General features: G+C 38.4%; 1 long non-coding RNA gene across 2 annotated transcripts in view; it reads left to right on the top strand.

The window, feature by feature from the left end:
* Window positions 1–135: 135 nt before the first annotated feature.
* Window positions 136–27,099, top strand: part of LOC130010553 (uncharacterized) — a 46,311-nt gene continuing 19,347 nt past the window's right edge. Inside the window, exon 1 of one of the 2 annotated variants that reach the window (XR_008785846.1) lies at window positions 136–506. This is a non-coding gene — a long non-coding RNA (uncharacterized LOC130010553). The remainder of the gene's footprint in view (window positions 507–27,099) is intronic. The other variant, XR_008785845.1, reaches the window with a different exon arrangement.

The following is a 27,099-nucleotide window of genomic DNA, read 5'->3' as shown; positions in this document are numbered from 1 at the left end:
TAACAAAACACACACCGCGAATTATAAACGAACCAATCAAAGGCCACTCACCAAATCCTGATATTGATCAACAAGCGCTGACAACATTATTTATAACACCAAGAGAACACAACTCATACGCTATAACAACAACACAAGCGCGAGACCGACACGCGCTCAACTCACTACATTTATTCTACGGAAAACAGTATATTTATTTGGTGGAAGCTAAAAATAGAACTTGATATTTTTACCTGTCATATATATCCTAGTAGCCTCGTTTTAAATACTGGTAAATACAAGATACATATTATGATATAAGAGCGAAGGTATATAGATATTGGACTGGTATATTGTGAGGGAGTATATTACTATTGGCCCGTTATAAACTGTGGTATATGTGATATAGTGTGGTATATAGCGATAGACTCACTATGAAGTGTGGTATATAAGATGTGTATATTAAGGATATATATTCTTTACCTATGTACATGAAGGATTTAAATGACATTATGAAGTAAATACAGGTAAGAGAAAGATATATGTTTTTAAATTATGTCAGGTTTAAGAAATGTTGCTCTGGCTATATTTGTAACCGGGTCTTATTCAATCAAAAGACGAGGCCGGTTAAATCTTTATTAAAAGAAACCCTGTAAAAATATACATACATATCCCCCGTACTGCACATGCTGCAGTAAAACATATAACGTGTTTAAGAAATGTCGGCATTGTTGGCTGATCTGACTAATTTTTTAGACTGCCCTTTTTTCACAAAGATGATATCAGAAATGGAAAGTAATGGGCACTAACCCTAACCCATAATCGACATACAAACCTAAGACTAAAAGGGGAACAATGGAGAGCCTGCACGAGAAGGAGGGCCACGAACCTCGAGAAGAAAATGAGAAATGACGACAGACCATTACCACAATAAAAAAAGATATATGTTTTGAAAGTTTGTCAGGTTTAAGAAATGTCGACAGTCCACTGTCTCGGCTATAGTATCACCTTTTATCACAAATAAAATATTAAAAGGCATATGTTTTGATAGCATGTCAGGTTGAAGAAATGTCTACAGGCCACTGCCTTGGCTATAGTATCACCTCGTATTGCACAAGGAACATTTATACCAAAGAACGTTAAGATTATTCTACATGTAATAGATACATTACGATATCCACACTCTTATATTAATGGTAGATTGAATGATGCATGCTAGACGAGAATAGTTTCATATTCCTCAAGGATAGTTACATAAAGGCGTACGATATTAGTTACTTTGTTTTCATACAATTTCATATTTGGGTTGAAACCCTTTGTGTTCCTTTTGGTTGTTTTTCGCATCTATCGTGTCATAGGTTAGCGTAGAATAATGTATTAATCTAGTATCAACGACTCTACGTGTAATATAATGATTGGAATGGGGTTTAACGTCTTACTGTTCTGCTCCGACGGGGCTAATGAAGACGACCGGCGTGTAATGTATACATTACGTTATTCATACACGCTAATATGAATGGTGTACATATTACTAAACGTGTGCGGTTAGTTGCTTTGTTTTCATACAATTAAAGATCGGGATTGGAATCCGCTGTGTTCCCCTTCGCTGTTATCCACACACATATTACTAAAGGAGTACGGTTAGTTGCTTTTTGTCATAACATTAAAGATCGGGATTGGAATCCGCTGTGTTCCCCTTCGTTGTTATCCACACACGCTAATATGAATGGTGTGCATATTACTAAAGGTCTACGGTAGTTGCTTTGTTTTCATAACATTAAAGATCTGGGTTGGAATCCGTTGTGTTCCCCTTCGTTGGTATATACATGTACAATAGCTTATCCACACACGCTAATATTAGATTCGGCAGTCATCGATCAAGTACTAAGAACAGATGGGGAATATGTACATGTATGTAACAATCCTACGTTCTTAATGCGATGTCGGTACAGTAAAGATGTTTCTAGTTGGTTAGCGTTAACCAAGTATTGTTGTGTATATGTATATATTGTCTTGTTATATTTTCATATTTTATCAACGAAACCGTCGTTCAGAGAGAGAGAGAGAGAGAGAGACAGAGAGAGAGAGTGTCTCGGAGAGTACTTTCGGGACTAACAATTAAATGGTTCAATTTTATTTCAATAATTAGCTTGCACGTAGGGGTCTTTAGCAGTGGGAGGAAACCGGAGGACCCGGAGGACCGTGAGAAAGCCCACTAGGTTGGCGCTCGGTTATAAGAAGTAATTGTATTCCATAGAATTGTGACCTGTATATTCCAAATCAATTACTAAATGCTATTGAAACAATTTACACTAATATAATAGTATTGTGAGATGGTGGGTTTCAAGTTACATATTCCTAAAGGGGTCATAAATCCAGGTGGGTGGATGGCCGAATGGTTAGCGCGTGCGCGTTGTATCATAAGGTCTGGCATTGAGTCAACTGACGTGATTTCGATTCTTCGGCTGTACGTGACAAGGAGTAGGATCGCCTGTCCAACCTCGTAGGATTTCTCCGTGTTCTCCGGTTTCCTCCCACTGCTAAAGACCCCTACGCGAAAGCGAATTATTGAAATAAAATGGAACCATGTGTTAGTCCCGACATGACCTAGTTGTGTCGAGTGGGCGTTAACCCGCCCCCCCCCCCCTCTCTCTCTTGCGAATATCCACACCAATTTCATTGATACTAGATTAAACCATATCTCTAACGGTTACTTGTGCCAAACGAGATTAAAAACAAACAACCAAATCAAACACAAAGGATTCAACTCAGATCTGTAAGGGTTTGAAAACAAAGCAACTAACCGGACACTCTAATTCCAGTGGACGATTCCAGTATATGATTTACACCGATCATTTCACCAGGCTATTCATTGTGTGTAGAAAAAAACATTTTCACGGTGATTATTTTTTTTATATGAAATACAATCTGACGTATGCTTTATTTTTATATCACAAGGGAATTACATAAAAAAAATACATTGTGACGTATGGGTTATTTTTGGATCACAAGGGAATTCCATAAAAAAATACATTGTGACGTAGGGTTTAATTTTGTATCACAGGGGAATTCTATGATAAATACATACATCTAACAAAAAACTCTTACATGCTCCCATGGGCGATGCAGGGGGCGGGAACAGAAATATCATTGACCCTATGTTCATTAGCCGAAATCGCGTACCCTAAACTTTTTTTCTCATTTGCCAGGCCCTATAACTCGGTCTTGGCGTGATTTTTCTCTAGACAAATTCCAACACTCTGACATTTCGGTATTATTTTCAAGAACCTTACTCGGTAGTTAAGCTAAAAATGCTAGAAAACAGGTTCCTGTTTCTCGAAATCTTAACTAAAGATAAAATCCGAATTTTAGTAGATACCTTAATTTTGAATGGATAAGCACTAAAAATCAATCTAATATTATCCAATCAAATTACTAAAAAATAAGATTCCGAGGGACCGATCCTATTTTGGGGGCCATGTTACCTCAAACACTGGTATATATTTGCTTGGTCTTGTATAAAGAGGCGGCAAACAACGTGTATTGTTTAAGTATATGAGTTCTTATAAAGGGCCCCGGTTGTACGTGACAAGGAGTAGGGTCGCCTGTCCATCCTCGTGGGTTTTCTGCGGGTCCTTCGGTTTCCTCCCCACTGCTAAAGACCCCTACGCTCGAGCGAATTATTGAAATAAAAAAAAATTAAACCATATATTAGTCCCGAAATGACTTAGCTTGTGTCGTGTGGACGTTAAACCCCATTTCGCACTCTCTTATAAAGGGATGGGGTGGGGAAAGTGTACGCTTTAAATCCTATCGTCTGTAATCGATTCGGGGGATCACGTGACTAAGTGGGTTAGACGCCAGCTCGCTAGCCTGGAGGTCGGGTGTTCGATCCCTGCATTGGCCGAGAAAGTTCATTCAGATTTTCCGGCGTGGTTCTCCCTTGTCAGTGATGCAGGACGGAGGGGCTGACAAGGAAAGCTGTCTAGTCGTTCGGATGGGACGAAAACCCGAGGTCCTGTGTACACATTGGCGTGCACGTAAAAGATCCCTTGGCAGTTGGAATTCGATGTAAGAGTAGGCCGCTGTCCGGGCAAAATTTCCCTCATAGCACACTGTATGGCGTATGCCCGTCTTCATTAGCCCAGATTACGAGCAGAACAGTAGGACGTTAAACTCCATTTCATTTCATCTCTGTAATCGATTCAAGGTAGCGGCTGTTTGGCTACTGTGCTTATGCGTGACAAGAAGTAGGATCGCCCACCTAGCCGCGTATTTTTCCGGGTTCTCGGGTTACCATCCTTTCCTGCTTGAAACTAAAATGATTTTCTTAAATGTTTGTTAAATATCAAGTTACCAAGTTAATATTTGTTAAACCCTGCTTTTATTCAGAATGGAATAGGGTTTACCGTCCTACTGCTCTGACTGGGCTAATGAAGACGAGCATACGTCATATAGTGTGCTATGAGAGAAATTTTGCCCGGACAGCGGCACTACGGCCTACTCTTATATCGAATTCAAACCGTCAAGAGATCTTTTACGTGCACGCCAATGTGTACACGGGACCTCGGTTTTTCGTCCCATCCGAACGACTACTGTTTTTATTCAAATCTCACTTAATTGATTTCAAAACAAACAAAATAAGGTTAAAGGGTGTCAAAATTGACATTGGTTTATTTAAGAATTAACAAGTTCTGAAATTGACACGCAGATAAGATAATATTCTTATTGCCAAGTGTCCTTACTAATTAAGAGAGCGAGGCAGAGGGTATGGGGTTTAACGTCCACTTGACACAAACTAGGTCATTTCGGGACTAACATATGGTTCAATTTTGTTACAATAATTCGCTTGCGCGTAGGGGTCCTTAGGCGTGGGAGGAAATCGTAGGACCCGGAGAAAACCCACGAGGCTGGACAGGCGACCCTACTCCTTGTCACGTACAACCGGGGAATCGAAACCACACCAGTTGACTCAATGACAGACCTTATGATACAATGCGCACACGCTAACCATTCGGCCACCCAACCCACCCCCACCTTACTAATTAATAGTTTACAAGAGACGCGGTTCAATGAAATATGACTACTTTTAATTACAAGGGCGACATTGTATTCCAATGAGTTGTTCGATCCCAGTCGAGAAAGTTCATCGGGATTTTCCGACGTGGTTTCTCCTTGTCAGTCGTGCAGGACGGAGGGCCTGACAAGGACAGCTGTCTAGCTAGTCGTTCGGATGAGAAGAAAAACGAGGTCCTGTGTACATATTGGCGTGCACGTAAAAGATCCCTTGGCAGTTTGAATTCGATATAAAAGTAGGCCGTAGCACACTGTATGGCGTATGCCATTCATCATTACCTCAGTTGGAGCTTGGCAGTTGGATTGTTGGAATTCGATATAAGAGTACGTCGTAGCGCCGCTGCCCGGGCAAAATTACCCTCATAGCAAACTGTATGGCATATACCCGTCTTCATTATCCCAGTCGTAGCAGAACAGTAGGACGTTAAACCCAATTTCATTTCAGCCTGATTAACATAGAGATCTATATTTCGTTTCGCTGTTTTATACTTTCTGAATTTTAAACTTTAAAGAACGAAACGAAATAGGATCTGTGTTTTAATCAGATAGCAAGGGATTGATACAGTTTTAAAGATAAAAAAAACCTTTAAAGTGAACGTATAAAGCGATTATGGTAAATAAAAAACCCCAACAATTTCTATTTTTTTTAAAGATTTATTTAAATCTAACTGTAATAGTTGCTGCACGTAATAATTGCCTTTGAACTTAAAATGAAATGGGGTTTAACGGCCTGCTTTCTGTACCAACTGGGCTAATGATAATAAAGACATACGCGATACGCTGTGCTATGAGGGAAAATTTACCCCAATTTTATATCGAATTCCAACTGTACAGGGTACACGTATCAGCTATGAGTCTATGTTTGGATATTTTCTCGTCATTCAATCGGCGTATATTCGTATTAATTGTTCAATTTATCAATAAATTAAAAAAATCTAGCCATTTATGATCCGTCATAAATACACATTGATTATCTCTCGATGACGTCGCTTACGATAAAAGAAAAAAAAACGTCATTTTGGTTGCCTTATAGTTTAAAGGGCCAATCCCGGTAATATTTTGGAGAATAAAACTGCTTAATTTTGTATTAAAATCACTTAAAATCCTCTACCTTAGGGCTGAGCAAGTAACTCAATATATGTGATACGTTTTCAAACAACTTAAACCCGTCAGTCGTCATCTGGAAATGGAGACCGGTGTCCCAAGCTGTATTATGCGGTGCCTGGATAAAATCAGACTTTTATTTTATATGTAGGTGAAATTTACATTCACTGTATAAACCTCTAAAGGAACAGGAATCGATTATCAGGTCAGCCAAGGAAAAAATTGATCCGATATCTTAAAAGGGTTACGTGTCCGGATAAGCAGTTTTGACGTTCACGTCCAAACAACTTAATATTTTGAGCTGAAATTTTGAGACAGGGTAAATACACCATTCCTCTATATTTTGGCGCTTAAATTTTATAGGTACTCAGAATTTTATTTTGAGACTCTGTTCAAATCGGGATAGTCCCTTTAAGAAAGTAGGTTTTGAACCGAGAGCTCGGGATACGTGGGCACATCCGTGTTTTTAACTTGCTAGTACATGTTAGTATGATAAAGTTTATATTATATTTTAAGGAGTGTCTACATGTAGATATGATGTAAAACGCGGTGACATATTCTATAATTTATTACTATCATAAAAACATATAAAATGTTTAAATTAAAGCTCCGACCTGCTATAATAACACCATCGAGTTAAAGATACATTATGTAAGATTTAGATAAAGAGCTGACCATTCTTGTTATAATAGTTAAAGATACATTATGTAAGATTTAGAGAAAGAGCTGACCATTCTTGCTATAATAGTTAAAGATACATTTTGTAAGATTTAGATAAAGGGCTGGACATTCTTGCTATAATAGTTAAAGATACATTATGTAAGATTTAGATAAAGAACTAGCCATTCTTGCTATAATAGTTAAAGATACATTATGTAAGATTTAGATAAAGAACTAGCCATTCTTGCTATAATAGTTAAAGATACATTATGTAAGATTTAGATAAAGAGCTGACCATTCTTGCTATAATAGTTAAAGATACATTATGTAAGATTTAGATAAAGAGCTGACCATTCTTGCTATAATAGTTAAAGATACATTTTGTAAGATTTAGATAAAGGGCTGGACATTCTTGCTATAATAGTTATATTAAAGATACATTATGTAAGATTTAAATAAAGAGCTGACCATTCTTGCTATAATAGTTAAAGATACATTATGTAAGATTTAGATAAAGAGCGGACCGTTCTTGTTATGATAGTTCCAAGAAAGATAATTAAAGAAATACATTGAAAATTTCATTCCAATTAATTTATTATTAGCCAAGTTATCACGGTTTGTAGTTTTGACAAGATGTGTGCATTGTGGTAACCAGAGAACTGGTATATTCGAGACATGACCTTGCTTTCCCATTTTTAAATTAAATTTTTAAATGGCGAACCGTTCTAATCTAGTTAAAATCTCGAGTATCCAATACCATCGAGGGTTGATTATGGTCTTGTTTTGTTAATAAATGTCAAATTAATAGTTATATAACATTATTAGCAAAGTTATCACTGTTTGAGGTTTTGACAAGATGTGGCAAGTATTGTGAATTACCATGATAACGCTACATGTTAATCGAGATACAGCCTCGTTTCCCCATTTTAAAATCCAATCATTAAATGGTGATCGCATTTCAATCCGTTTAAATATCCGCCAATCTGATTACAATACAGATCTTTATTTCATTTCGTGTTTTTATACTTTCGATGGCCTACACTACATGAAGATCTGACAAGTTATAGTGAGAGTTCACGTCAGCGGTCAAACGAGATCGGCTTTTGACCCTATGACGTCATGCATTGATTAATCAGCGTTGACGTTTCTAGTGGTTTACCCACAGTTCCGTTCATCAAAAGGCCAATAACTCGCCGTAACAGGCTTTTTCATTGGCTAATCCCTCACATCATCCAGAACATGTCAATGATAACAACTCTTCCAGATCTTAGTGTAGTAAAGACAACTAAAACGAAATTTTGAACGATAAAAAACGAAACGAAATAGGATCTGTGTTTTAATCAAATTAAATCTCTGCCATTCTATGATCTAGAGCGTTGATTATAGGCTTGTCATGTGAATAAATATCTAAATAATAATTTATATAACATTTGAGGCCAGAATAAAAAAAAAACTACAATAGACAGATTGGGCTCTTACATAATGCATCTATAAAGACTATACACTATCTAAAGTACTTTACTTATCGGTGATCACGGTGGCTAAGTGGCTAAGACGCTGGCTCGCTAGCCTGGAGGTCGGGTGTTCGATCCCTGCATTAGCAGTGAAGCAGGACGGAGGGGCTGACAAGGAAAGCTGTCTAGTCGTTCGGATGGGACGAAAAACCGATGTCCCGTGTACACATTGGCGTGCACGTAAAAGATCCCTTGACAGTTGAAATTCGATATAAGAGTAGGCCGTAGTGCCGCTGTCCGGGCAAAATTTCCCTCATAGCACACTGTATGGCCAGTTCGGAGCAAAACATTTCATTTCATTTACTTTACTTATCTAAAGTCGCCTGTCCAACCACGTAGGTTTTCTCCGCGCTTTCCGGTCTCTTCCCACTGCTAAAGACCCCTACGTGCAAGTGACTTATTGAAATAAAATTGCACCACATGGTCTACTATTCCTATTGGTAAATCCAATTCAGCTTATATAAAAAGCCATTCTGTTCCAAAACTTATTCAAGTTGATTAATTATACCTTGAAGTGCGGCCATTTAAAGTTTTCATTGTTTTCCGTTGATTTTACGTTGCCATCTTTTATAACAAATTCTGTTCTTTTTTTTCTTACAAAATGAAATGAATTAAAATGGGGTTTGACGTCCTACTGTTCCCCTCCGACTGGGTTAATGAAGTGTGCTACGAGTTAAATTTTGTCCGAACAGCGGCACTACGGACTACTCTTTTTACGTGTACGCCAATATATTTACAGGACCTCGGTTTTTCGTTTGTCCCATCCGAACGGCTAGACAGTTGTCCTTGGGGTTTTTTTTTCGTACAAGCCATACTATGTCTTAACGTTTGAAATATATGTGAACCATCCGTCTGTTTTTTTATGACGTGCTTTGAGTCAGCAGGTCAGAAAGGCGTTAAGATGTGACAGAGATGTCAAAACATTGAAGTACTTGTGTCAGAATCAGCACGCAATGGGGAATAATTGTATTTTCATCTATTCAAGACAAACTTGTCTTTACTACACTAGGATCTGGAAGAGCTGTTATCATTGACGTGTTCTGAATGATGTGAGGGAACAGCTAATGAAACAGTCTGTTACGGCGAGCTTTAGGCGTGTTTTGCACGGAACTGTGGATAATCCACTAGTAACATCAATGCTGATTGGTTAATCAAATGTCTGACGTCATAGGTCAGAAGCTGCTCGTGTGACTTTTGACGCGACCTCCCACTACAACCGGTCAGATGTTCATGTAGTGTAGACCATCGAAAGTATAAAAAAACGAAACGAAATATAGATCTGTATTTAAATCAGACTGGCATTAGACGACACACTAAATTATGCTAGCTAGAAGAAATTTGGACTATTTAGATTTCCAAAAAGAGATATTTTACGTGCACGTAAATGTATCTGTTTGTATAGAGAGCGCCAACTCTGTCAAGGGGGACGGCGAGGGAGATTAATTTTTGATAACCTAGAGGCGGGAACTTTATGATTTTTCTTTTGCTACGAGTGTTGATTCCCCGCTTGTACGTGACAAAAATTAGATTCGCATGGCCAACCTCGTGGGTTTTCTCCGGGTCCAACTGCTAAGGATTCCTACGCTCAAGCGAATTATTGAATTAAAATTGAACCATACATTAGTCCCGAAATGGCCTAGTTTGTGTCGGGTGGACGTTATCCCCCCCCACTCTCGCTCTCCTCCCCCCTCTCTCTCTGGTTTACGTCCTACAGCTCCTTGTCAGGCCCCTTAATTCTGAATATTTACAAGGTTCAACATCCTCGACATCCTTGTTAGCGAATCAGCGTCTTACTCAATATATGGAAACCTCTTAATTTAAAGTCTCGATTTCCGTCAACACGAACTTTATGTTGTGGTCGTATGTATGAAAATGATAATAAGTGCGTAGTTATACAGGGACACAATTCTATGGAATGCAATTACTGCTTATGACTGAGCGACGTTTCAACTAGGCTTCTCTAGTCATTATCAAGCAATGATAAAATATGAAAATATAACAAGACAATATATACATGTACACAACAATACTTAGTTGCGTAGTTCGTGATGTTTATATAGATATAGGTATTATGATTTATTGGTTATTTACCTAGTGTCAGAGGGTCATGTCATTACCCGTATGTTATGTTATACACAATGCGATGGATGAAAGGGGTTTGATGGTGAATGGTTATCATAAGCCCTGTCATTGAGCGAACTGGCGTGGTTTCGAATCCCCGATTGAAAGTGGCAAGGAGTAGGGTCTCCTGTCCAACCTCGTGGATTTCTCCAGGTCCTCCGGTTTCCTCCCACTGCTTAAGACCCCTACGGGCAAGCGAATTACTGAAATAAAATTAGAACCATATGTTAGTGCCCAAATGACCTAGTTTGTGTCGAGTGGACGTTAAACCCCATTTTCTCTCTCTCTCTCTCTCTCTCTCTCTCTCAGACCTCCCGTACTGCACCACTGATAAGAGGAAACAGCGCCGAAAAATCTCGAGGAACTTTCTCGGCCAATGCAGGAATTTAACACCCGGACGTCAAGGTTTCTTTCACGTGCACGCCAATTGACAAGGGGAAACCTCACCGGAAAATCTCGAGCAATTTTCAGCTAACAAGGAAGTAGCCGATTCTGATACGAAGATAAACATAAAACATCGTCCCTTTTCTCACAATATGACGTAAAATAACGTGTAAATTATTTATCTTAGAGGCATATGAATTTGTTATCTAAAGTGCAATATAATTTTTTATCTTTTAAAAATGTGTAAAAACAAACATCCGAATTTTCCTGGCTTAGTCGATCTCTATCGATTGTACACGTGGGTCTGATATATTCTAGGATATTGTATGTAGTGAGTATATATAGAAGAATGTATTCTGTTCTAGACACACAGCTTATCACAAGAAACCGATAAAAGAATCTTTACATTATGAATAATCTTTTTTTCAAAGCCTTTAATTGAAATATGTATAAACATACTGACCTTGTAATAACGCCTTGCTATAGCGCGATTTGTCATTTCGGGACTAATGGTTCAATTTTATTTCAATAATTTGTGTGCGCGTAAAGGTATTTAGCAGCGGGAGGACCCGGAGTAAACCCACGAGATTGGACAGGCGACCCTAATCCTTGTCACGTACAAGCGGGGAATCGAAACCACGCCACATTATATTTTAAGGTACAGTCTATCGGTATTATGAATAAAATAATTTGAAGGAAAATTTCAATATATCCATTTTTCATCATTATTTATTATCACGCACAAGCGGGGAATCGAAACCACGCCACATTATATTTTAAGGTTCAGGCTATCGTTATTATGAATAAAATAATTTGAATGAAAATTATTAACGTCCACTCGACACAAACTAGGTCATTTCGAGACTAACATATGGTGCAATTTTATTTCAATAATTCGCTTGCCTGTGGGGATCTTTAGCAGTGGAAGGAAACCGGAGGACCCGGAGAAAACCCACAAGGTTGAACAGGCGACCCTTACTGATGTCACGTACAAGCGGGGAATCGAAACCACGCCAGGTGACTCAATGACAGACCTTATGATACAGCGCGCACGTGCTAACCATTCGGCCATTCAACACCCCGGAAACGATAGCAGAATTATTATTACTTTATTTGTCTAAAACACATAGAAATGGCGGAGGGAAATCAATAAAAAAAAAAACCACGACTAATATAAACGTCAAATGGTCATCAGTTATAAACAGTGGTCATTTTCATTAATTTACCTTACTGAGTTTGTCAAGTGATGCAGGACGGAGGGCCTGACAAGGACAGCTGTTTAGTCGTTTGGATGGGACGAAAAACCGAGGTCACGTGTATACATTGGCGTGCACATAAAAGATCCCTTGGCAGATGGAATACGATATAGAGTAGGTCATAATGCCGCTGCCTGGGCGAAATGTCTCTCATTGCACACTGTATAACGTATGCCCGTCTTCATTAGCTCAGTCGGAGCAGAACAGTAGGACGTTAAACCCCATTTCATTCCTTACTGAATTATTTTATTAAAGGTACTTTTTTTTGTTTAAACATACATTATGCAAGAACTAAATCTTCCTATTGCAAGTTTTTTTCTTTAGGCCTGAAATGTTTTTCTAAATTATTAATTAGACATTAATTAACTTATCCAGGCCATAATTAACACTCGATGGCATCGGATTTCTCATATATTAAATAGATTAGAACAGTTCAGCCATATTTTGATTTAAGCTAAAAACTGAAGGAGCGAGAGTTAGCTCCGAACAACCAGTACGGTGGTTGAAATTATTGCACACGTCTTGTCAAACCTTCAAAGGCTAATACCTTCGCTGGCAATTGAATGAGAGGGAGAGAGAGAAATGGGGTTTAACGTCCACTCGACACAAACTAGGTCATTTTGGGACTAACATATGGTTTAATTTTATTTACATAATTCGCTTGCGCGTAGGGGTCTTTAGCAGTGGGAGGAAACCGGAGGACCCGGAGAAAACCCACGAGGTTGGACAGGCGACCCTACTCCTTGCCACGTACAACCGGGGATTCGAAACCTGGCAATTGAGTAATTTGAATGAAATTTTCAAATTATTCATTTTACATTATCTATTTTCGAACTATTATAGCAAGAATGGCTAGCTCTTTATCTAAATCTTACATAATGTATCTTTAATCTCCAAATTGAAACTTTTATTTGACTTACTACGTAGATGTAACTGTATCATGGCGGAGACATACACTAGACAAAGGCTATCGTGTGGCAATATCGTGACATAGCGAAGATGGCACAACCCACCCAATAGGCTCGTTAATCCCATTAATGGACAAATCACAGTTATAAGTTTCATCATTATTCGTGACTTTTAGTATTTATCATTGTCAAACGTCTATCATCAGGTTTCCGTTTCATATTCGAATCTTGTACTGTTCAACTCTAACGTTTTAGAATATATGCTTCGTGACGAGTGAGAGAGAAATGGGGTTTAACGTCCACTCGACACAAGCTAGGTCATTTCGGGACTAACATAATTCGATTCGATTCAAATGCAATAATTCGCTTGTGCAAAGGGTTATTTACAAATGGGGGTGGGGAGACCGGGAGAAAACCCACGAAGTTGGACAGACGACCCCACTCCTTGTCACGCACATGTGGGGAATCGAAACTACGTCTCGTGATTCAATGACAGAACTAGCCCCCCCCCCCCCCACCTCTCCGGGTGCACAAGCGGGGAATCGAAACTACGTCTCTTCATTCAATGACATCCCCCCACACACACACACACACACGCGCACTCTCCGGTTGCATAGCACACTGTATGGCGCATGCCCGTCAGACGGTGCAGGACCTTGGACGTTAAACTCCATTTCAAATTGATAATTTGATTTCAAATCTGTAAAATTGAGGGTGTGTCATTTTAGGATGTTCGAGTGAATTAATTGTCAATACTCGGTTATTTAAAAGGACTTTATGGGCAGTTGATCATATAGATGTCACGTGATGGTCCAGGTGGCAGAGGCCTTTACACGGTTTCTAGCCTAGTTGATCGAGAATAATGATAAAGATATACTATTACATAAAGAATGTAGCCTCTTTCAATAGTCAACTATTTCTTTAATTTAAAGCAAACCAAGCGTATGAAAGATGTCGTATAAAGATTGGACACCATGAATTAAGTGGACTATTTAAACTACATCGTGTAATATTGTAACCAATTTCATATAATATGAAACTAGATTCTATAATTATTGTTAAACTACGTCAATAAATAGATCGAGACACGATACTTTGAGACTTGTATTTGTATTTCTATGGTGACATGTTCAAAGGGGGAGGATTTTGCCCAGAGAGCGGTATTTTTATATTCCATGTGATCTTTTAAGCTAGAAAATGGATTGACACCGGTTTGGGGCCAGTATTTTGTATTTCTATGGTTAAATGTGTAAAGGGGGAGAATTTTGCCCAGACAGTGGTATTTTCATATTCCATGCGATCTTTTATGTTCATAAATTGGCTGAGACATGTTTAACGTTTGGCATGCTTTGGGAATAGTAGTTCTTGTTTTGTTATGGTTACATGTACAAAGGGGGTTGGGGGTAGGGGGGGGGGGGATTTTGCCTGGCAAGTGTGTTTCTATGCATTTTTCATAGAATTCCAGGCGATCATACGTACTCTACCAATGAGAAGTCGGTTTATAGAAGCCTGACAGAAACGACGTGACATGGAGTAGGGTCGTCTGTTCAACCTCGTGGGTTTTCTCCGGGTCCCCCGGTTTCCTCCCACTGCTAAAGACCCCTACGCGCAAGCGAATTATTGATATAAAATTGAACCATATGTTAGTCCCGAAATGACCTAGTTTGTGTCGAGTGGACGTTAAACAAACCCCATTTCTCTCTCTCTGACAGAAACGTCGCTCAGTAATAAATTCGTGAGAAGTTTGTATTTGATAAGTGGAGTTACCAATTATAGATTGTGGTTTTACGTCTGCTTCCACGATAGTGATATCGCATAATTTAATATCTCATTAGTTCGTTCGTTCGTAGGGTTCTACGTCCACTTGCAGCTTGGGTGATATCGCCGACTTTAATATCTCAGCGGAATGTCTCTTTTAAATCTTGTTGCAGCTTGTAAATTGATTATTTTATAATCTCAGACGTTAATATCTCAGCCTAATGTCTCTTTTAAATCTTGTTTCAGCTTGTAAATTGAGTATATTATAATTATATCGCGGAGGTTAATATCTCAGCGGAATGTCTTTTTTAAATCTTGTTTCAGCCTGTAAATTGAGTATATTATGTTGACAGTACAATAAAAGTCCGGTGTAACAATCTGTCTATATAATTCTAAATAACCTTCAAGTTGTTGAATTATCTATAAACTTTTTATTAAATAACAAACTTGACACAATATTCAAGTTGTTGAATTACCTTTTTATTATATGACAACGTAGTTATGACAAATATTTCGCGTGTGTGTATTATGTACGAGTTGCGTATATATTTTCTGTTATGTGATATAATTTAACCTGTCTCATATTTCTACATGTTATGTTTGGCGCAATATATCCCGGTTGGAGCTGACGTGCTATACAACCCCCATTCATTCATTTATTTATTTATTTACTCACTCACTCACTCACTCACACACTCATTCATTCATTCACTCACTCATTCATTCACTCACTCATTCATTCATTCATTCACTCACTCATTCATTCACTCACACACTGTACACGTAGTTATGACAAATACTAAGCGTGAATATAATTATGTATCATATTTCTATAATGTCTGGTGGGGGTGGGGGACGATTGGTTTGCACGTGCACGTTGTATCATAAGGTCTGTCATTGAGTTAAATGGCGTGGTTTCGATTCCCCGGTTGTACGCGACAAGGAGTAGGGTCGCCTGTCCAACCTCGTGGGTTTTCTCCGGATCCTCCGGTTTCCTCCCACTGCTAAAGACCCCTACGCGCAAGCGAATTATTGAAATAAAATTAACCGTATGGTAGTCCCTTAATGACCTAGTTTGTGTCGAGTGGACGTTAAACCCCCCTCTCTCTCTCTCTCTCTCTCTCTCTCTCTCTCTCGGGGGATCACGTGGTTAAGTTGGTAAGATGCTGGCTCGCTAGCCTGGAGGTCGGGTGTTCGACCTTGTCAGTGATGCAGGACGGAGGGCCTGACAAGGACAGCTGTCTAGTCATTCGGATGATACGAAAACCCGAGGTCTCGTGTACACATTGGCGTGCACGTAAAAGATCCCTTGGCAGTTGGAATTCGATATAAGAGTAGGCCGTAGCGCCACTGCCCGGACAAAATTTCCTTCATAGCACACTGTATGGCGTATGCCCGTCTTCATTAGCCCCGGTTAGGAGCAGAACAGTAGGGCATTAAACCCCATTTCATTTCATTTCATTCCACCTCTCTCTCTCTCTCTCTCTCTCTGTCACTGTAGTTATGACAAATACTAAGCGTGTATCTTCTTTCTTTAGTGTCTTTATATGTATTATATTATTTATTCAGTTCAGTTTTAAAATTACCAGTTGTAAGAGACAATTTTTTTATGTTATCATTTTTAAAGTGATACCTTTAGCAATTTTAAGTGACAAAAAATGTTTATTTTATTTCTTTTTTTAAGTGACACCTCCTTTGTGATTTGATAGACTATGTTGGACACATATTTAGCGTGTAGATATTATGTTACGTTTCCTTTGATTAACTTTATAAGAAATTTCCTTTAAAAGAAATTATTATTTATCCTGTTGTATGTGGAAACAATTGAGTCATGTTTTTCTTTTTTTTAAAAAAAAAAGAACATCATCCGCAATTATTTGCGCGAGTCGTGGCTTCATATATATATGTAGAGAGAAATAGGGTTTAACGTCCACTCGACACAAACTAGGTCATGTCGGGACTAACATATGGGTTAATTTTATTTCAATAATTCGATTGCGCGTAGGGGTCTTTAGCAGTGGGAGGAAACCGGAGGACCCGGATAAAACCGAATGGTTAGTACGTGCGCGCTGTATCATAAGACCTGTCATTGAGTCAACAGGCGTGGTTTCGATTTCCCGTTTGTACGTGACAAGAGGGTCGCCTGTCCAACCTTGTGGGTTTTCTCCGGGTCCTCCGGTTTCCTGCGCGTTAGATCATCAGGTCTGTCATTGAGCCATCTGGTGTGGTTTCCATTCTCGGGTGCACGTGACAAAGAGTAGGGTCGCCTGTCCAACCCCATGGGTATTGGGGTTTCTCCAATTTCCTCCCACATATAAAGATCCTTACGCGCAAGCGAATTACTGAATGAAAATTGAACCGTGTTTAACTCTCTTTCTCTCTCTCTCTCTCTCTCTCTCTATCTATCTCACGTCACGAAAAACACCACCACATGACAAAATGTTGACCTCCAATCCTTTCAAAAAGGAAAGGTTTTTGCAGTTAAATACATACATTTGACTGTATCCATAAAACTAATTTCTTATCTTGAAATAAATAAATTGATTATATTGAGATAGTTGTATTACTCTGAATTTAAAATCTCTCCTCAAACATATAAATCATTTTATTTGACACAGCAATGACGCTTGACAAGGACAATTTGATTTGGTTATTCTGTAACGAGTAGTTTTTAATTCGTTTAGGCCAAACCAATTTGATTTGGTTATTCTGGAGAACGTGTAACAAATAGTTTAACTTGTTAAGGCCAAACCAATTTGATTTGGTTATACAGGAGAAGGTGTAACAAATAGGGGGGTGAGATAGCCGAATGGTTAGCACGTGCGCGCTGTATCATAAAGCCTGTCATTGAGTCAACTGGCGTGGTTTCGAATCCCCGGTTGTACGTGACAAGGAGTAGGATCGATTGTCCAACCTCGTGGATTTTCTCCGGGTCCTTTGGTTTCCGCCCACTGCTAAAGACCCCTACGCGCAAGCGAATTATTGAAATAAAATTGAACCATGTGTTAGTCCCGAAATGACCTGGTTTGTGTCGAGTTAACGTTAAGCCCATCTCTCTCTCTCTCTCCCTCTCTCTCTCCCTCTCCCCCTCTCCCTCTCCCTCTCTCTCTCTCGTCTCGAATCTCGTGAAAGATATTTTGTTTAAAATTTCAAAACATACAAATTTGGAACTAAAGGCAGTTTGGAATAGCAGAGTCAAGTACTTTTGGTTTTAAATAAGTAATTTCCCGAGACGAAGAATTAAGAAGAAAATTTTTTCAAGGTGTTCCCGACGAAGCGAAAATCAAATTGTGTGACTTCACTATGAGAGAGACACAATAAGGTTTAAATGAAGTGAATACAGAGTTGGTATTATTTACCTGATAATACAATATAACATAATTACCTACACCCATCATTTTATACTCCATGTCAACGCCATGTTCAGTTTAGCAACAGGACAGATTCGTGAGAAACACGATGTCATTCATTCATTCATTCGTCCGTTCTTTCGTTCATTCGTTCGTTCGTCCATTCATTCATTCATTCATTCATTTTAAAAGATAAATAATGTGAAAATAAGATCTGTGTTTTAATCAGATAGCAAGGGATTGATACAGTTTTAAAGATAAAAAAAACCTTTTAAAAATGAACGGTAAATAAAAAACAATTTCTATTTTTTTTAAGATTTATTTAAAACAGTAGGACGTTAAACCCCATTTCATTTCATTTCTTTATTTGTTTGATAACGATACCTGCCTGTTAATAAATTCAGAATTAGTATATCCGTATAAGTGTTTGAGTTAGTAAATCTGTTAGGGAGATGCTAATTGTAGGCCGGTTGGGGAGGTTCGGGTGTTTCCGGAATCCAAAATGGCCGCTTTATATAAATGTAAATTTTGGGGAATACTAATCTTAATCCTAACCCTAACCCTTTTTAGACGACTGAACTTGGATCTAATTTAACATTTACCCCTCTTAAAAGGGTTAGGGTTAGGGTTCGGTTTAGTATTCCCCAAAATACTCATTTATAAAAAGCGGCCATTTTGGGCTTCGGAAATTCCCGAACCTCCCCAACCGGCCGACAATTAGCCTCTCCCAATCTGTTAACGGGACTTTTGTAACCTTACGCGGTATTCTGTAATATACCATTGACCTTGAATCGTAAATCTTGACCTCGTGTGACCTGTATCGTGTCCGGCATGGCGTGTCGGAATACTAGTGTTAAACTTATCGGGTCAAGTGACATATATAACACGTACACGGCAACTGTATAACCAACACGTGTTATGAGATTAGCACGGATTAGCGTGGATTAACAAAGGGATTAAACACCGACTGCCACGGGACTATATTACACTCACTGTGACTCGACTAATTCAAGGTCAATTGAGGTTATGACTGGTGTCAGAAATAAAATGAAATCAAGTGGTATTTAACGTCCTACTGTTCTGTCCCAACTGGGATAATGAAGACGGAAACATATGATCTCGGTTTTTCGTCCCATCCGAACGACTAAACAGCAGTTCTTGTCAGGGCCCCGTCCTGAATGATTGACAAGGGGAAACGTGTGATATACACAGGATAAAGAAACAATTGTAAATTTATCAATACACAACGTTAAAACAAAAACGTAAACAGCAAAACATTAAAACCAAAATGTAAAAAGTAAAAACCAAAACATTAAAAAAAAAGCGTAAACAACAAAACATTAAAACCAAAACGTAAAAACCAAAACGTAAAAAGTCGATGTGATAAGAAATGAAATGAAATTGGGTGTAACGTCCTACTGTTCTGCTCCGACTGGGCTAATAAATACGGCCATACGCCATACAGTGTGCTATGAAGGAAATACCATCACCCACTCTCTCTCTCTCTCTCTCTCTCTCTCTCTCTCTTTGTATCCCAGGAACCGTATTGGTATTTAATCATTGTATTAGAATGTGTAAAATTCTTGACGGTTCTAGTCCAATATTTGTATTAGGATATCATTTACATCACGTGACATTATATGACATCATCAATCACAATAACTGTCACAATGATAAATAGATGTTATCACAAATCAATTGAAGATTGAGTTATTTCATTAAATCACTTCTATATTATTGATAGTATTCACAATATCATAGCGTGGAATTGACACCTGTTTAAAGCCGCAATCTGGTTAAAACACAGATTCTATTTCGTTTCTTTTTTTATAGTTCAAAATTTCGTTTTACTTGTCTTCACTTCACTTGGATCTGGAAGAGTTGTTATATAACAGGCGTTCTAGTTGATGTGAGGGATTAGCCAATGAAATGGTTTAAAGAGGCACTGGAGGAGCCGCAATTTGATTAAAACGCAGATCCTATTTCGTTTCGTGTTTTTATAGTTCAATATTTCGATTTATTTGTCTTCACTACACTAGGATCCGGAAGAGCTGTTATATAACAGGCGTTCTAGTTGATGTGAGGGATTAGCCAATGAAACGGTTTAAAGGGGCACTGGAGGAGCCGCAATTTGATTAAAACGCAGATCCTATTTCGTTTCGTGTTTTTATAATTCAAAATTTCGTTTTACTTGTCTTCACAACACTAGGATCTGGAAGAGTTGTTATATAACAGACGTTCTAGTCGGTGTGAGGAATAAGTCAATGTAACAGTCTGTTACGGATCTGTGGTTAAATCACTAGAAACATCAACGCTGATTGATTAATCAATGTCTCTGACGTTATAGGGTCAAAAGCCACTAGTAAGACCCCTGACGCGACCTCCCAGTACAACTGGTTTGATCTTCAAATATTGTAGGCCATCGAAAGTATAGAAAAACGAAACGAGAGAGAGAAATTGGTTTTAACGTCCACTCGACACAAACTAGGTTATTTCGGGACTAACACATGGTTAAATTTTATTTCAATTGAGATCACCCACGAGGTTGGACAGGCGACCCTACTCCTTGTCACGTACAACCGAGGAATCAAAACGAAACGAAATATAGATCTGTATTTTAATCAGATTAGAGGAGTCGCAGATAGTATTCACAATATCACAGCTCGGAATGGGCCTGAGTTTAAAGAGCTAGGCATTAGAAGAGCCACAGTGACTCACTGGGTAAGGCGCTAGCTCGCTAATCTGGAGGTCCCGTGTTCGATTCCGATGTTCCCAGAACGTTCATCGGGATCTTTGGGCGTGGTTCTCCCTTGTTAGTGGTGCAGGACAGAGAGCCTGGCAAGGGACAAGGTGTAGTGGTTCGGACGGGACGAAAAACAGCGGTGTACACATTGGCGTATGAATGTGATATAAATATAAGTCGTAGCACGGCAGTGCGGGCAAGATTTCCTCCATAGTACACTGTAAAGCGTATTCCAGTCTTCATTAGCCCAGTTGGTGCAGAAAAGTAGAATGTTAAACCCCATTTCATTTCATTTCTTTGGCCGAGAAAGTTCATCCAGATTTTCCGGCGTGGTTCCCCCTTGTCAATGATGCAGGACGGGGGACCTGACAAGGACAGCTGTCTAGTCCTTTGGATGAGACGAAAAACCGAGGTCCCGCGTATACATTGGAATGCACGTAAAAGATCCCTTGGCAGTTGGAATTCGATATAAGAGTAGGCGATAGTGCCGCTGCCCGGGCAAAAATTTCCCTCATAGCACACTGTGTTGCGTATGCCCGTCTTCATTAGCCCAGCATAGGAGCAGAACAGTAGGACGTTAAACCCCCTTTCATTTCATTTCATTTCATTTCCTGAATATCTGCACATAAGGCTGTTTTAATACCAGGGCCCTGTTTCTCGAAATCTTAACTAAAGATAAAATCCAAATTTTAGTAAATATTTCAATTTTGATTGGCTAAGCACTAAAATCAATCTAATATTATCCAATTAAATTACTAAAATTTGGATTTTTATCTTAGTTAAAATTTCGAGAAACAGGGCCCTGGTATTAAAACAGCCTTATGTGCAGATATTCAGGAAATGAAATGAAATGAAATGAAAGGGGGTTTAACGTCCTACTGTTTGAGGACGGGTTAGTTTAACTTGACAGTAAATTACTAAGCTACCAGATAGATAAGAAATGATTTGTTACAGCCTTTAGGCCTACATCTTAAATCATACAGCGTAAAAATACATTGATGTTTGATCATCGAACTGATTAAAACACAGATCCTATTTCGTTTCGTTATTTATAGTTCAAAATTTCGTTTTACTTGTCTTTACTACATTAGGATCTAGAAGAGTTGTTATTAAACCCGCGTTCTGGTTGATGTCGGGGATTGGCCAATGAAACGGTCTGTTGCCGCGAGTTCTTGGTGCGCGAACTTCATAGGGTCAAAAGCCTCTTGTATGATCCCTTACGCGACCCCAACTACAACTTGTCAGATCTTTATGTAGTGTAGGCCATCGAAAGTATAAAAAACGAAACGAAATATTGATCTGTATTTTAATAAGATTGTCTGTTTATGATACCCAGAGCCGGGGCTACTATTATGCACGGGGAGAATCGAGTAAAAGGGGTCCTTGGGTAACATAGATGTCGAATTGGTGGCATCTAATGTTTTAAACTGAATGATTTCAAGAAATAAAAAAATCTTGCTTTGGAACCATTTTTGTAGAGATATACTTTAAGTTTAAACGTTCAAGAACTAAATCTGCCTATTGCAGGTGTTTCTTTAGACCTGAAATATGATATAAATTATTAGTTAAACATTTATTAAAGATACATTATGGGAGATTCGATAACGAGTTGGCAGTTCTCACTATAATAATTAAAAACTAGATAACGAAAGGGCAATTTGCTGAAAATTTCATTCAAATTGATCCACTATGAACCGAGAACTAAGCGAATCAAATTTCTGCCTAGCCTCAGTCATCATTACTAAAGTCAGTAAGATAAACAGCATAGTCTCGATTATCCACTTAATCGTTTAATGGAGAAGGAAAGTTATGCAGTAAATCGGCTCACAATCCACTTAAGATCGAAGGCTAGCGATGCCATCTAGAGTTGATTATGGTCTGGATAGGTTACTTAATGTATAATTGATAATTTAGAAAACATTTCAGGCCTAAAGAAAGACTTGTAATAAGCAGATGTTGCTCTTGCATAATGCATGTTTAATATGACAACTAATAACCAACTCTCTAGAACATCAGATGGTTGTGATTTTGAACGGATTGAAAAACAATCACCATTTGATAATTTAACATTGACCTTTAAATGTATAACATACTTGTTTTAAATTGTTTTATTACACTAATTATTATTGTAATAATTATACGGTGTTATTACGTGTAAATATAATCGCATACAACGGACAGGGATATTCGTGATAACGTAAAGCGTGTTGTCAGCCAAAAACACCGAGGGGCAAAAAAAAAAGGCAAAAAAAAAAAAGACATAAAAAAAAGACAAAAAAACCAACGCCAACACAACAATAGCAATGTGAATTCATAGTTATGTAGTTTCGTGAAATTAGCAGAACAAAGGATGCCATTATGAGCGTTGTCTCAATTTCGTTGTTATATAGGCGTGGTCCGATACGAACCTTCGATTGTTTTCAAATGAAATGAAATGGGGTTTAACGTCCTACTGTTCTGCTGCGACTTGGCTAATGAAGACGAGCATACGCCATACACTGTGCTATGAGGGAAATTTTGCCCGGGCAGCGGCACTATGGTCTACTCTTATTTGGACGTATGCCCATCTTCATTAGCCAAACCTGAGCAGAACAGTAGAACGTTAAACTCCATTTTATTTCATTCCATTTACATAAAAAACATTTTCGAGTCTAATTTGGTCTACTCTTATATGGGCGTATGCCCATCTTCATTAGCCAAACTTGAGCAGAACAGTAGAACGTTAAACTCCATTTTATTTCATTTCTCTAAAAACCTCATACCATTTACATAAAAAACATTTCGAGTCTAATTTAGTTATGAATATTACTCTAGGTAAATATTTAATTACATGAATATTACAGCGCCATGCTAATATAATTATGAATACAATAAGTAAATATTTACTTGAGTACGGCTAATTACGACTGATATATTAACAAGAACGTATGTAAATAAAATGTTGTTTATTCAAAAGTAAATATGTAAACAACAGTTCTAATTGTAAACATCGCCATAGAAACGGGACATAAATACTGAATTTTTAAATTTATTTACTAATAACCATATTGTGAAATTAACACCTAGGAACGATTTCTAGAAGTTTTGAGAGAGATTTAACGATGATTTGATTGTTGGGAGAGAGAGAGAGAGAGAGAGAGATCATTTCGGGAATAACATACGGTCGAATTTTATTTCAACAATTCGCTTGCACGTAGGGGGACTTTAGCAATGGGAGGAAACCGGAGGACCCGGAGACACCCCACGAGGTTGGAGTTTTTAGATGGAGGAAATATTTTGAATACGATGATTTACGTCCAATCAGATCTTAAACGATCTATTTAATCCTTGTGCAAAAACATCGCACGAAAAACATTGACGGCAACAATGGGCTAATCTAGACTCCAGACATAAATAGGTTTTTGGATACATAATTTTACTCAAAAACGATCAAACTAGAGTTTTATATAAGGACTGAAGAATAATCAATCAACGTAAAAATAAATATTTGAGGTAATAACAGTATTAACATGTATTTTTTAAACCATCAAAATCTGGAAAGAACTTAATTGTCATTTACATGTAGATGTCGGAATTGGTAGAGTTCCTAGATTGTTTTGCAGATCTTCGTCTTTATTAGCCCAGTCGGAGAAGGGGCCTGTTTCACGAAATTTTAACTAAAGATAAAATCCAAATTTTAGTAGATACTTCAATTTTGATTGGCTAAGCACTAAAATCGATCTAATATTATCCAATCAAATTACTAAAATTTGGATTTTATCTTTGTTAAAATTTGGTGAAACAGGCCCCAGAACAGCAGGACGTTAAACCCCATTTCATTTTATTTCTATGTAGTTGTTTAGCCCAGAAATGACATAGTTGGTCCCGAATTATCTTCTGTAAGTCTCAAAATAACCCAAATTTAATTAATTTTTTCCTGTCCATGCTACACAAATTGAATTTATTTTGTTTCATTTCAATGCCACACAGACCTAAAAAAAAGGAGGCATAATAAATTCTTAGTAATCATGGACGATTGTTTCAAAATGGACGAACCTAGAATAGAGATAATTAATTCTAAAATCGATCGAAATGTTGACAGGTAGATCCATTACATGGCAGCAAGAATGTCAAATAGGCTCACGGCACATGCAAATATTCCTACACTTCAATGGGCTCGTTAATTGAAATACCATAAAAAGATATTACTTTCAACGAGAAACTAATGTATTTAAGAACGCGCCCACGAGAGAACCACGCAGAAATTGAATAAAAAAAACCCAACAACCGTGGTGTCGGCAATATGCAACCATAGTTGGTCTCTGGAGTCCCCTGGGCGAGAGAGAGGGAGAGCGAGAGAAATGGGGTTTAACGTCCACTCGAAACAAACTAGGTCATTTCGGCACTTACATATGGTTCAATTTTATTTCAATAATTCGCTTGTGCGGAGGACCCGGAGAAAACCCACGAGGTTGGATACTTTAAACTAGAAGATAATATCTTCAAGAACGCGTCCACGAGAGAACCATGCAGAAATTGAATTAAAAAACCCCGCAACAATCGTGGTGTCGGCAATATGCAACCATACTTGGTCTCTGGAGTCTCCTAGGCGACGGAAGTTACACGTATGAACTGGTTAATTGAAATACATTAAGAGAAATTACTTTCAGTCACACGATAATGTCTTTAATTTTTCACCATGGCAACCAATAATTCCTGCAATAAACAATCATCCTTAAGGAAAGGAAATGAAATGGCGACCGAGTGAAAGTCGGCTTTTAGTTTACATATATAACTGAGTGGGGGTGGGGGTGGGGATCACGGTGGCTAAGTTGGTAAGACGCTGGCTCGCTAGCCAGAAGGTCGGGTGTTCGATCCCTGCATTGGCCGAGAAAGTTCATCCAGATTTTCCGGCGTGGTTCCCCCTCAGCAGTTGATGCAGGACAGAGAGACTGAAAAGTACAACTGTCTAGTCGTTCGAATGGGACGAAAAACCGAGGTCCCGTGTACACATTGGCGTGCACGTAAAAGATCCCTTGACAGTTGGAATTCGATATAAGAGTAGAACGTAGTGCCGCTGCCCGGGCAATATTTCTCTCATAGCACACTGTATGGCGTATGCCCGTCTTCATTAGCCCAGTTCGGAGCAGAACAGTAGGACGTTAAACCCTATTTCATTTCATTTCACTTCCTTAGTGCCGGCACGATATATCGTTGAATCAATGTTTCGCGATTCACTTTCTCACGATTCGCGTATTGAATCGCAAGACACTGAATCGGTGTATCGCGATTCTCTTTTCGTATTTTATTTTTTATTTATTTTGTTTTTTGTCGCTTCTGTAAGTAACCTGTCACTCTTTATTATCCACGTACAGCTAAAAACCAAAACGTGCAAGCGATTTATTGAAATATATTGAACATTTTAAAATCCGTACACGAATCGTGTACCCTATTGTTTCATTGGCAAAAGGAATGGGCAAAGAACAACATATGCAAAATTACAATAGTAATGGCTGATTCACAAATAATAAAATAATAATTAAAAAAACAAAAACCTGAAGAATGGGCTAATTAAGCGTAAATGATTTTCGTTCAGTTTGATCTGTTCGCGTATTTCACCGAACATATCTGATTAAAAATTGCAATTTAAAAAAACAACAACAAAAATTGAATATAAATCACTTTATATGTGCTTTTAGATCCATCCATTGTTCAAAATAGAGCAATACGCCCTTTAAAGTTCCAAAGAATAGAGTCATATGCCCTTTAACGTGACACCTTTAACAAGTAGGTTAATTAAAGGAACTTGTCTGTTTTCTCTGATCTTTTTTTAGCGTTAATTATCGCCAGCCATCACCGGCCATGTTCCACACTGATCAATAAAAATAATTATCTTTTATTACAACATAAAATGGCGATAAACCATCGCATACGACAACATGACCAGGGGTAAAATTATATCAACATTTCATTTTGTATTTCAAGTATCATCTCCAACCGGAGAGAGAGAGAGAGAGAGAGAGAGTGAGTTTCCGCATGGGAGTTTCGTATGTCATTCCGATTGACTATATTCTCATTGGAAACGGTGACAAGGGGTGGGGGGGGGGAGAGAGCGAGAGAGAGAGTTTAACGTCCACTCAACACAAACTATGTGATTTCGGGACTAACATATGGTTCATTTTCATTTCAATAATTCGCTTGTGCGTAGGGGTCTTTAGCGGTGGGGGAAGCCGAAGGACTCGGAGAAAACCCACGAGGTTGTACAGG

The sequence above is a fragment of the Patella vulgata genome, chromosome 1 (assembly GCF_932274485.2).
Source record: "Patella vulgata chromosome 1, xgPatVulg1.2, whole genome shotgun sequence".
NCBI classification, from domain to species: Eukaryota; Metazoa; Mollusca; class Gastropoda; family Patellidae; genus Patella; species Patella vulgata.
Note: the sequence above shows the minus strand (reverse complement) of the source record. Positions and strands in the feature narration are given on the sequence as shown.